Consider the following 4,847-nt stretch of genomic DNA (forward strand, 5'->3'; position numbering starts at 1 on the left):
CGTGGGCGCCGCGCTCTGGTTCCGGGGTCGGCTCCTCCCAGGAATTCTTCGACCCCACCACGCTGGGGGTCAGGTGGGCGAGGGGCCGGGGACCCTGGGGGATTCTGGGGTCCCGGGGGTGAATTTGGGGGTGATTTTGGGGCTTTCGGGGCGATTTTGGGGAAATCTGGGCGGATTTGGGGGGTCCCTGGGTTGGATTTGGGGGAATTCTTGGGGTTTTGGGGAGGTTTTGGTTGATTTGAGGGTAAATTTCGGGTTTTGGGGTGAATTTGGGGGCTTTTGGGGCGATTTTGGGGAGATCTGGGTGGATTTGGGGGTCCCTGGTTTGGATTTGGGGGAATTCTTGGGGTTTGGGGAGGTTTCGGGGTGATTTGAGGGTAAATTTCGGTTTTGGGGTGAATTTGGGGTGATTTTGGGGGGTTTCGGGGCGATTTTGGGGAGATCTGGGCGGATTTGGGGGTCCCTGGGTGGATTTGGGGGGAATTCTTGGGGTTTTGGGGAGGTTTCGGGTGATTTGAGGGTAAATTTCGGGTTTGGGGTGGACTTGGGGCTGATTTTGGGGGCTTTCGGGGCGATTTTGGGGAGATCTGGGTGGATTTGGGGGTCCCTGGGTTGGATTTGGGGGGAATTCTTGGGGTTTTGGGGAGGTTTTGGGGTGATTTGAGGGTAAATTTCGGGTTTTGGGTGAATTTGGGGTGATTTTGGGGCTTTTGGGGCGATTTTGGGGAGATCTGGGCGGATTTGGGAGTCCCTGGGTTGGATTTGGGGGAATTCTTCGGGTTTTGGGGAGGTTTTGGGGTGATTTGAGGGTAAATTTCGGGTTTTGGGGTGATTTGGGGTGATTTTGGGGCTTTTGGGGCGATTTTGGGGAGATCTGGGCGGATTTGGGGGGTCCCTGGGTTGGATTTGGGGGGAATTCTTGGGGTTTTGGGGAGGTTTTGGGGTGATTTGAGGGTAAATTACAGGTTTTGGGGTGAATTTGGGGTGATTTGGGGGCTTTTGGGGCGATTTTGGGGAGATCTGGGCGGATTTGGGGGGTCCCTGGGTTGGATTTGGGGGGAATTCTTGGGGTTTTGGGGAGGTTTCGGGGTGATTTGAGGGTAAATTTCGGGTTTTGGGGTGGACTTGGGGCTGATTTTGGGGGCTTTCGGGGCGATTTTGGGGAGATCTGGGTGGATTTGGGGGTCCCTGGGTTGGATTTGGGGGGAATTCTTGGGGTTTTGGGGAGGTTTTGGGGTGATTTGAGGGTTGAAATTTCGGGTTTTGGGGTGAATTTGGGGTGATTTTGGGGCTTTTGGGGCGATTTGGGGAGATCTGGGCGGATTTGGGAGTCCCTGGGTTGGATTTGGGGGGTAATCTTGGGGTTTTGGGGAGGTTTTGGGGTGATTTGAGGGTAAATTTCGGTTTTGGGGTGATTTGGGGTGATTTTGGGGCTTTTGGGGCGATTTTGGGGAGATCTGGGCGGATTTGGGGCTCCCTGGGTTGGATTTGGGGGAATTCTTGGGGTTTTGGGGAGGTTTCGGGTGATTTGAGGGTAAATTTCGGGTTTTGGGGTGAATTTGGGTGATTTTGGGGCTTTTGGGGTGATTTTGGGGAGATCTGGGCGGATTTGGGGGTCCCTGGTTTGGATTTGGGGGGAATTCTTGGGGTTTTGGGAGGTTTTGGGGTGATTTGAGGGTAAATTTCGGGGTTTGGGGTGAATTTGGGGTGATTTTGGGGGTTTCGGGGCGATTTTGGGGAGATCTGGGCGGATTTGGGGGTCCCTGGGTTGGATTTGGGGGAATTCTTGGGGTTTTGGGGAGGTTTTGGGGTGATTTGAGGGTAAATTTCGGGTTTTGGGGTGAATTTGGGGTGATTTGGGTGCTTTTGGGTGATTTAGGGGAGATCAGGGGGATTTTGAGCTCCCGGGGGTGGATTTGGGGGTTCGGGGGGGATTTTGGGAAGATTTGGGGCTCCCCGGGGTAGATTTGGGGGGATTTTGGGGATTTGCGGAGGGTTTTAGGGTGATTTTTCAGTGATTTTGGGATGATTTTGGGGGTTTTGGGGGTGATTTGGGGAAGATTTGGGGTCCCTGGGGTGGATTTTTGGGTGAGTTTGGGGTAATTTGGGGCGATTTTGGTTGATTGTGGGGTTTTGGGTGATTTTGGGGTGATTTAGGGGGCTTTTGGGGTTTTGGGGGGTGATTTTGGGGCATCCGTGGTTGATTTTGGGGCATTTTTGGGGGGAATTTGGGGAAGATTTGGGGGTCCCGGGGTGGATTTTGGGGAGATTTTTGGATGGTTTGAGGTTGTGGGAGATTTGGGGGTGATTTTAGGGTTTTTGGGTGATTTATCGGGGTGATTTTGGGGTGATTTGGGGGTTTTGGGGGGGTTTCTGGGTGATTTTGGCCTTTTGGGATCCCTGGTGTTGATTTTGGGGGGGTTGGGGGTGATTTTTGGGGGTGTTTGGGGTGATTTTGGGGTTTTGGGGGGTTTTTTGGGGTGATTTGGGGGGTTTTGGGGGTTTTGGGGGTTTTGGGGGGTTTTGGGGTGGATTTGGGGGTTTTTGGGTGATGTTGGGGTTTTTGGGGGGTGATTTTGGGGTTTTTGGGGTGATTTGGGGGTCCCGGGGCCGTTTTGGGGGGGTTTGGGGTGATTTTGCCTTTTGGGATCCCTGGTGTTGATTTATGGGGGTTTGGGGGTGATTTTTGGGGGTGTTTGGGGTGATTTTGGGGTTTTGGGGGGTTTTTGGGGTGATTTGGGGGGTGATTTTGGGGGTTTGGGGGGTTTTGGGGGGTTTTTGGGTGATTTGGGTGGTGGGGGTGATTTTGGGGTGTTTTTTGGAGTTTTTAGGGTGATTTGGGGGTTTGGGGTGATGTTGGGGTTTTTTGGGGGGTGATTTTGGGGTTTTTTTGGGGTTTTTGGGGTGATTTGGGGGGTCCCGCGGGCCGTTTCGGGGGGGTTTCTGGGGTGATTTTGGCCTTTTGGGATCCCTGGTGTTGATTTTGGAGGGGTTTGGGGGTGATTTTTGGGGGTGTTTGGGTGATTTTGGGGTTTTGGGTGGTGATTTTGGGGGTTTTGGGGTGATTTTGGGTGTTTTTTGGAGTTTGTTAGGGTGATTTGGGGGGTTTTGGGGTGATGTTGGGGTTTTTGGGGGGTGATTTTGGGGTTTTGGGGGTTTTTGGGGTGATTTGGGGGGTCCCGGGGCCGTTTCGGGGGGGTTTCTGGGGTGATTTTGGCCTTTTGGGATCCCTGGTGTTGATTTTGGAGGGGTTTGGGGGTGATTTTTGGGGGTGTTTGGGGTGATTTTGGGTTTTGGGTGGTGATTTGGGGGTTTTGGGGGTTTTGGGGGGTTTTGGGGTGATTTTTGGGGGTGTTTGGGGTGATTTTGGGTTTTTGGGGGTCCCTGGGATGGATTTTGGGTTTTTTTGGGGTGACGGCCCCCTCCCCTCCCCTCCCCCCCCCAGGTTCGAGCCGGGCCCGGCGGTGCTGCAGGCGGGGGGGGGAGGGGCGCTGCAGGCGGTGGGGGGAGGGGCGCTGCTCTGGATGGCCCGAGCCGGGTGAGAACCGCGCCCCTCCCCCACCCCGAGACCCCTCCCCACCCTCAAAGCCCCTCCCCCTCAAAGCCCCTCCCCCTCAAACCCCTCCCCCCTCCCCAAATCCGTTCCCCCCAACCCTGGGGCCCCCTCCTCAAGCCCCTCCCCCTCCTCAAGCCCCTCCCCCTCCCCAACCCCACCCCCACCCTTGGGACCCCTCACCAAGCCCCTCCCCCACCCTTGGGACTCCTCCTCAAGCCCCTCCCCCCTCCTCAAGCCCCTCCCCCACCCTTGGGACTCCTCCTTAAGCCCCTCCCCCTCCCCAAGCCCCTCCCCCCACCCTTGGGACCCCCTCCTTAAGCCCCTCCCCCTCCCCAAGCCCCTCCCCCACCCTTGGGACCCCTCCTTAAGCCCCTCCCCCTCCCCAAGCCCCTCCCACACCCTTGGGACCCCTCCTCAAGCCCCTCCCCCTCCTCAAGCCCCTCCCCCTCCCCAAGCCCCTTCCCCACCCTTGGGACCCCTCCTTAAGCCCCTCCCCTCCTTAAGCCCCTCCCCCTCCTCAAGTCCATCCCCTCCCCCACCCTGGGGACCACCTCTAAACCCCTCCCCCACCTTAAGCCCCTCCCCCACCCCCTGAACCCCCCCCCTCCGGGCCCCCTCCTTGACGCCCCTCCCCCACCCTCGCGACCCCTCCCCCCAAGGGGTGGGGGCTCGCGGTGGGGGCGGGGCTCGCGGTGGGGGCGGGGCTCGCTCCGCCCCTCCCCCACCCCAGCCCCCCCTGAGCCGCCCCTCCCCCACAGCCCCGCCCGGCCCCGCGCGGCCGCGACCCCTCCCCCCCCGCTGGGGGACAAGTACGGCCGGAACGAGTACGTGTGACCGGGGGAGCCGAAACGGACCCGAAACGAACCCGAAATGACCCGAAATTGACCCGAAACTAACCCCGAAACGAACCCGAAATGGACCCGAAACGAACCCGAAATGACCCGGAATGGACCCAAAACGAACCCCGAAATGAACCCCGAAATGGACCCGAAACGAACCCGAAATGAACCCGAAATGTCCCGAAATGGACCCAAAACGAACCCCGAAATGTCCCGAAATTAACCCCGAAATGGACCCAAAACGAACCCCAAAACGAACCCCGAAATGGCCCGAAATGAACCCCAAAATAGACCCGAAATGGACCGAAACGAACCCGAAATGGACCCGAAACCGCCCCGAAACGAACCCCGAAATGTCCCGAAATTGACCCGAAATGGCCCTGAAACGGACCCGAAATGAACCCCGAAATGGACCCGAAATGAACCCGAAATGTCCCAAAATGGACCTGAAA

The 4,847-nt window shown here is 57.5% G+C and overlaps 1 long non-coding RNA gene across 1 annotated transcript; it reads left to right on the plus strand.

The window, feature by feature from the left end:
* Nucleotides 1-2: 2 nt before the first annotated feature.
* On the plus strand, nt 3-4,396 carry LOC137465897 (uncharacterized). Its single transcript, XR_010994876.1, has 3 exons — nt 3-73; nt 3,446-3,538; nt 4,315-4,396. It is a non-coding gene; the product is annotated as an uncharacterized lncRNA (long non-coding RNA).
* Nucleotides 4,397-4,847: the final 451 nt, after the last annotated feature.

This window comes from Anomalospiza imberbis, unplaced genomic scaffold (genome assembly GCF_031753505.1).
Source record: "Anomalospiza imberbis isolate Cuckoo-Finch-1a 21T00152 unplaced genomic scaffold, ASM3175350v1 scaffold_1186, whole genome shotgun sequence".
Classification (NCBI taxonomy): domain Eukaryota; kingdom Metazoa; phylum Chordata; class Aves; order Passeriformes; family Viduidae; genus Anomalospiza; species Anomalospiza imberbis.